Here is an 8,200-nt window from a genome sequence, read left to right on the forward strand (position 1 = left end):
GACCTATTAGGTATTTGGTGGTGAGAGAGTCGCCTGAAATGGCAGAGGTTTTTGGAGAGTTCATGGGGACCATGTTCAATTCAAGGAAATAGCAAGTATTCTCATCTAAAAGTCACCTTTTAAAAGCTAGAGGCAAACAAATAGAGCTGCTGTCTCCAATACTTAATAGTGTTGTTAATCCTTATCCTTTTAACCCATACACAAAGAAAATTATTCCAGGAAACCAACGGTAAGAACGCCTTTATAATCCCTGTATTATCTCATATCTGCTACCGAGTTTGTAAAGTCAGTAAAATGAGAAGAGCTCCTACTCCGCCTGTTACAAATCAATGAAGGCTTCTCAGTCTTGGTAGCTTTTTACTGCTAGACAAGGAGCATATGTAACAAAACATATGGCAAACAACAGAACCAGGATAAACCAGACCAAGAAAAATAGAGGAAGCATTTCTATTTAAGAAACAATTACATAAAGCTCCCTTGGAATGGCCATATACATCCACAAACCAACCGTTTTCATCTCCTCTGCTGCATTTGGGTAATGAAAGGATTTAGTTTCCTAAGAAAGGAATTGGAGACATAAGGAATGCAGGACAATTTTAAATTAACCAGCATGACTATGGTAACATCTGCAACAGATTGGCTGCCCTAAACACAGCACAGGAGATAAGTCGCCTTATCTACGGTTTGGTAAATAATTTCTCCTACCTCAAGGGTCATTACATCTTCAGCTCTTTCTGTCATTTGTGATTCCATTGAGGGGATGAAGAATAAAGTCTTTACAGGTGCTTATGGCGCAAGTGAGCAGCTATAAATAACATCCTTGCGTTTGGCTGTGCTGGACAAGAAACCTCATTCACATCCCGAGGCTCCTTCATTAGCCACCAACTTTCAGCCCTACAGATCTCAGTGTCTCCAGACATCGAATTTGGCAGGCAGGCACCAAGCAGCAATGCAAGCCATTAGGGAAAAGATTTTCTGCTTTCCTACATCCCCAAAGCTCCACAGTCCTCTCCTGAAAGAAATGGGGAGTTGGGGTGAGGGGAAAATCCCACCATGTGGCATGATCCTAAGCTGGTAAATCAATGCAAAAATCCTCCTCTCCAATCCTAAAGCTTGAACTACTTATTAGATGGGGATAACGACAGCCAAGAGGGGGGTAACACTGGCACATCTTTCCCCACACTGCTGCTGGGTGTTTGCTGCAGCAAAGCGGAGCATGAGGCTCCCTCTAAGTTGCCTGCGTGGGAGCAGCACTCTGGCTCTGTTGCAGACTGACGTGTGTTAAATAACTTTTAAGTCTGAAGCTGGAGACTGTGTTTCTATTACCAGGGAAAGACTTCAGGCCAGGGCTGGCATGGTAGGGAAGAGAAGGGGGAGAACCCCAGAGAGATTGACTCTACAAAGGTATTAAAACTAAAAAGGCTGAGGAGAAGGTGATGGGGCACTTATATCAGGCAGGCAAAGCTAGACACATAAGTGATGCACAGAGATCTCATGGGACAAGGTTAGGACAGAAGTGACAGCTGGTCTGAAGAAATAGCACTTTAAGATCCAAAACCCTGTCAGGAAAACCCAACCATGCAGCCGATAGAGAAGTTCAATAAAAATGGACAGGCAGTAAAAGGACACGAGGTACATAAATACATGCTTATTCAATAAAGCAAGAAATGGAACGGCAAAATTGAGCAAACAAGGCTGCCTGGTGATGGGAGAGAGCCTGATTTATTTGCCTTCCTGAAACACTGTAGCATGGAAAACACAGTGGGGAAACTGTGTTGCCTCGGTAGGAATTATTCAGCAAAGGAGGGTTAGGTCATGGCCAGAGTACCAGGAAGAGCCTCTGGAAGCCAAGTTTCTGAAGGAAGAAAAATCACAGAGGCGATGCAGATGCACCAGGAGTGTTGTAGTTGCGGGGACACAGAGGGAAATTGTGTTTTAAAGAAATCAACAAGTAGTTAATAACAAAGCAGAAATGACTTCTAATTACCTGGATACAGCTGATCACTGCCCGTGCCACGGTGACAAGCTGTTTCTTAGCAACTCGGAGGTGACTTTTGGAAGAGCTCCCTCCAGGGAGAGATGCTCTCATCTCCCGGGGCGCCAAGTTTAGCAGTAAACTCTGCCTGCACCATTAGGTTTTAGGGGCTGTGGTTCACTGTAGGCTTGTTATTCACCTCCTATGGGAAGAGATCACACTTTATAAGACTTGGGAACGTGGACAGGAATCAGACATTCCTATCAGTGAGGATGTTCAAATGGTGGATTTGGCATTGGGGGTGCCCGAATGCAGCATCGCCCCAGCCAGTAGCACAGAGGAAAGTGCAGGTCATCAGCGGTAGGTGGGTTCACCCAGAAGCTCTGCAAGCAGAAACTGAACCACTAGCACAGGAATCCCTTCTCATTAACCTCAGGTGTCCCCTGTTTTGAAGAAATGCTCAAGACAAATCAGTTTCCCAGATGTAATATAGTTTTCTTTGCATAAAGAAGTTGATTAATTTGGAAGCCATTAAAAGTGCACACACACACAGAGGTGAACAATGTATTTCCTAGAGGAAAACTGCACCTTTCCACAAGGTAATCTGCAAAATAATAAGAGAAACTCACATATAAATCATATGACCTTTGAAAACACCTTGGACAAAGGCACTGACAAGGGTCTGTGGATGAGCTGAAGTGCCCAGGAGAGAGGGAACATTGCAGTGTCTCAATGACTGGTTAAGAGACAGGCATAACCAGTTAAGCTTTAAGAGGATCAAAGACCTGCATAACCGTTGATGTTTAATAAACTAATGAGCCAGAAAAGCACACAAAGAATAAACGTCAAATACTAAAGAGAAGCTAGAAAAACTCCAGGGGTTCAAGAAACCTACATGAACACATACAGAAAAATAAATGCACCCAGAGCAGGAGGCAGCCCCACGCCTTGGTAGTCATGAGACCTTTTCATTCACTGGAAACTGCTTCCAATAATAATGAATAGTGAAAAAGAGCAAACAGCAGCCCTGCCAGAACGTTTTCTCTGTGAAGTGCTGGCTGGGAGTGTGGCTGCAGGAGAAGCGTCACTGTGTAAAACAGCATCAGCATCACTTCTGTTGCCATCTCAGCACCAATTAAGGAGGGATGAGGTGGGTATTTCAGTGTGGTCAGAGCAACCACCAAAGAGAAGCAGGCCAGGTCTGTTTAACTCCAAGAGCAGATGAAGAAGAATAACAGAATATACTGGAGGTAAACTGACACCTGCCCCCAGGGAGAGAAACTTGGAATCGCTTCTTAGTCAAGAGGAAAAAAAAAAAAGAAAGGAAAGAATACTTTAAAAAGGAAAAATTTGGATGACATGAATTTAAAAAGTGAAGGAAAGATGCAGGAAGACAAACAAGCTGCAAGGATCGTGCTGTGCTTCCTTCACAGCAGGTCCATGTCCAGCAAGATTTTACCCACAGCGGGATTTGCACAAGCATCTACACAGGATCCACAGTTGCATTCCTTTTTATCCTCCTTCATTTAGATGTCCCAAACCCAATATTTGATAAGTCTGTATTGCTGCATTCAGGAGGAAACTTTCTCACATGGCAGTGCTCAACGCAGCAGTGCAAGGCACCTATTCTCATGAAAGATGCTTTAATAAACTGCTCTGTTAAAATAACCTACCAACAGAAGGATATCGACTGTAAATACGATACAGAGAGTTGTTAGCAAATACGAGAACAAGTAAACACAGTTCTACCAGAGAGGGAGAAAACCCAGGAAGCCTTAGAAATGAGCAAAATTGTTTAGTATTTGTAAAACATAAAGCAAAGGTTCATAGCTGAGTGGTGAGGCCAAGTCCTTTCTACAGAGACAGAGCTTCTGCCATGTAGATGGGGTTTGTCTCTAGAGTGACGGCAGCATCCTCGGTTGATGTCATTGCACAAATCTAATATTAAATGCTTTCAAATCTGATCAATAAAATACAATTTACATTAAATGACCAGAAAGCTGTCAATTTTGGGTTTTTAATCCTAGACTTTCTCCTGAGTTCCTGACTCAAAAGGAAAACATCATGGTTATTAAGTAAGTAAAGATTGATTTATTACGTAGCATTTGGAAGTGTTTTCTTTGAAGCATGCATTAAAAGGTCAAATATTCCCAACTTTTTCTTTGGGTGGAATGTTAAAAATATTGAATAGATAATTTCCAGGGCAGTTTTGCAACCAAGGGCATTAGAAGTTTTGGAGTATCTGTTCCTCTTAATTTACTTAACCTTCTTTATCTACTTTTAAAAAATGAAATGCATTTTAATATTGTTCATTGAATTACATGCACTGTTTTCTTCTGTTATGGAAAACCAGTGCTATGAACATGATGTTTTCTGGGCACACTGTTCCCGGATGCAGACCCACCTTGCAAACATTACACACAGGAACTGTGGGGCAGGAGGGAATTGCACATTTGGCTGCAATTCAAGCACTATACCCAGGGAGCAAATAGATTGCTCACAAGAATTAAAATCAAAGCATCACTCAGACTTCAATATGTACAGATGAAGTTTTCAGCTGCAATTGTTCCTGTTGACAGGATCCAACTTTGTAATTAATGAAAAGACAGGGAGTACTTTGCACTCCAAGTATACCTCCATCAAAGGAATCCCCTGCTTTTCGCCAACACTAACTCAGCCACCACTGCAGGATGGGATGCAGTGGGACTCCAGGTCCCCACAGGAGCAGGGCTCCCCTGCTGTTTGGGTGCCAAGAGCTGTGATGTCCTCTTCCCCCTAAAGTGCCACTTTCCCACACAAGTGGTCCCACACACATCCAAGCCTCATTTCAGCACGCTCTGGAGCGCTTTGTTGGAGCTGTAGCAATTGAGCTCAGGCTGGGCATTCCCTCTGCTGTAAAGCCCTTCGCTCCTCACCCAGTGGGACAGCCAGTATGGGTGCAGAAGGCGAGCGCAGAGGGAGCAGAGCATCCCACCCTGCCCCTTGCTGCTGACACCAATGCACAAATAACTGGTAACATCAAACTACTGGGAGGAGGGCGTTTTGTACAGCAGAATGCAGACTGCCTAAATAATGAATTAAGAAGCATCAAAGAATGAGTATGTAAAAGGATAGAGAGGGAAGGTCTGATATTTTAGACTATGCTAGACCGCAATGAATAAATTATAAGAAAGGATGAATACTTTACTAAGCATAAGGATGTCTAGCAAAGAAAAGTTCCTATACTTCTCATCCCTCACTGGGTCCCAAATGAAGACAGAGCTGATGGCTTAGCCAGTCCCATGAGGCTTTTTTTCCACCTAGGTTTTCATCCAGACTGAGGCATCTTCGTTTAACAGCATCCCTTCTGTCTTTGAGCCTTTTACACCAGAGACAAGCTTGCTTATTTCTCGGATGCTGCTGAAGTTCTCCCAGTCGTAACAAACTAAGAACACCCAGTCAGTTTGACAGAGATGAAGTGATAGGTAGGAGGCACATTTCATTACGCTATCAAGGCTTTGGCGCAGTAATTGGTGAAGAAACAATTCAGAGCTGTCAGCTCGATACACATGCCTTTCCACTGACTGATGTGTTGAGTCCTTCATGGGTAATGAATGACGGCCAACGGCGGATACCGCCACAATCTCACCCTCGTACCCAGTATCCTTGCGACCATCCCTCCCCGCCACGTCCTGCACATCCCAAGGGCTGGGCACGTTCCTGTACCTGATATGTGACTGTGATGAGGATTTTAGTTATCTGTATGATGAATTAAAATCAAATCCTGGACAGGGATAAGCCCCGCTGCAGTCTCTGCACGCTCAGGACCTGTCCACGTTCCTCACCCGACACAAACCCATGGACGATGATGGAGAAATGCCAAGTTGTTGACCTTCACATCCACTGCAGCCTTCCTCTTTCCACAGGCTGTGTCCCACCCCATGCCACTGAAAGGAAAATGATAGTTTCCAGGTTTCATCACATACACCCACAGAGGGGATCCAGAGCTCTAGTTCAAACACCACAGCTAATGATGGATGCGTTGCTCTTGTGCCACTGGAATGGAGAGTGTCTGCCTTCTTTCAATACTTTCATCATATTACAGTACTCACCTGCTTTCCATCCTTCTCGCACAGTAACCCAATTACTACCCTGAATTAACTTTTAAAGCTTTTATTTTGCTCAGCTGTTTAAAGCTGCATCTTAGGCAGCAGAGAAATCAGCTCCACGGCTCTAACCAACACTCAGGCACAGCACCCCTCTCTGGGCAGCCACTGGTTAACTGTGGGATACATCTGGAAAAGGGGTAATCTGCACAGCTCAAGTATTTGTCTTTGATAACAAATACCCTCAAGGTAATTGTTGGGGTTTTTAAACAGAAAAACTCCACTATTTTCCAGTATTTTTGTACTATTTCTTGAGTGTCAGTAGTCCACATTTTCAACAACTTCAGATGCACACAAACACACACCCAGTGAAATAAATGGCGCAAGCAGGTAGGTAGTGAAATGTGCAGGATAAATTGCAAGACTGCATAATGTATTGTTTAAGTGAAAACCCAGACGTTGCAGCAGAACAGGAATTGCATTAACTGCTAAAAAGAGACAGTTTAGTAGGGCATTTTTGTACAAGAAAATGAGAAAGAGCATTTGGTACCAAAGATTAACTGAAAATTATTTTCCAACACCAACTAAGCAAGTTGCTTAAAGAAAAGCTGGAGAAAATGATTCTGATATTATAGAATCTGAGTAATCTCACGCTAAAGCCTAAAATCTCCCTGGATTAATCTTTTTTCCAGGCATTCCCTTCTACAAACAAGAAGGAGGAAAACCGAAATCATCATCTGCAGGAGCAGTTGCTTTATTGCGCTCCTAGTGAACATCTTGCATTTGAAATGAGACTCCATTTGAGCAGCCAAGAGAACATTGGAAAGGGCTCTAGTGCCATCTACTGCACTCCCATCAATCAGATGTTAAAGTGCTGCTCTGCCTTACCTGGAAATTGGATGTCCACCACAATGTAAGACAATTCCAGTCAAGGGATATCCAGGACAAGCAGCTGACACAGAAACAATCACGAGATCCTCGAGCACCATGCTGGATGCGAGTGGGCTCTGGTGAAGAGCAGAGGAGACCAATGAGACTTACTCACATAGAATTACAGAATGGTTTAGGTTGGAAGGAACCTTCAAAGGCCATCTAGTCCAGCCCCCTGCAGTGAGCAGGGACAGTCTAAACTAACTCAGGTTGCCTAAAGAAACCCAAACTATGACCGATGGGGTAGCTGAGCTCCATACAACTAATTTTTCACCCTCTACTCAAAACCTTTCCACATTTTATGTACTATATTGTTTCAAACACTCTTCTAAGGGCCAAAGCCAAATCTGATTTTAAGCAGACACAAGTCAAAAACCAAAGCCATTTCTGAAGTGATACATGTTTGAAGTAAATTCAGGTGCTTCTCTTCTCATTAATAGTGTCATTTTTCTTTTTTGCTCTCCTCATTTTTCATTTGCCATGGAGAGAGAGGAAAGAGAAGGAAAACCAAGAAAACATAAAGGAAAGTAAGAGATACAGTCTGCTCTTTATTTTTGTGCTTTATTCCCCACTCCAAAAGGCAATGGTAAAACACAAAAAGTTGTATTTTATATATCTATATTATTCATTATATTTTATTTATACACATTTTAATGTTTTATCTATATTTTTATGCTATAAAAATATTTCATCTTTCTAAGAAAAAAGAGCACCCTACTGAAAAAAATACATTTGAGCAGCATGCACCACCAGCCCTGGCCCTTCTGAAAAGCCCACCCTGGCTGGGGACACTGCCCCCCTCCTTGCCTGGCTGGGACTCCGGCAACGTGGATCCTTCTCTTTCTCCCTCCTGCACCTCACAATGTAACATTTTCAATACCCTCATTTTTGGCTCTGTCCCAGTGGGGTTTCCACACACTTTGCTGCAGTTATAATTGTGTTCATGAGGTCTTCTGAGCCCCAGCCTTGGGAATGACACTGCCCATTTTACCCCTCCACAGCCTTTACACGTACTCATTTCTCCTTTCTCCTCTTCACCCCTCTTCATTCCCTCTGCGCATCTCCCTCCCTAGCTCCACAAAGCGCTTTGGTCAGCTGCACTGAGATACCCCCACCATAAAGTGCTCATCACTACCAACACAGAAGGGGCTTAGACCTCACCAAGACTGGCACAGTCATTTTTTCTAACTCTTGTTTCATGCAAACATGA

Source organism: Pezoporus occidentalis, unplaced genomic scaffold (assembly GCF_034315485.1).
Source record: "Pezoporus occidentalis ecotype Australia unplaced genomic scaffold, CSIRO_AGI_Poc_V1 ctg35, whole genome shotgun sequence".
Lineage (NCBI taxonomy): Eukaryota > Metazoa > Chordata > Aves > Psittaciformes > Psittacidae > Pezoporus > Pezoporus occidentalis.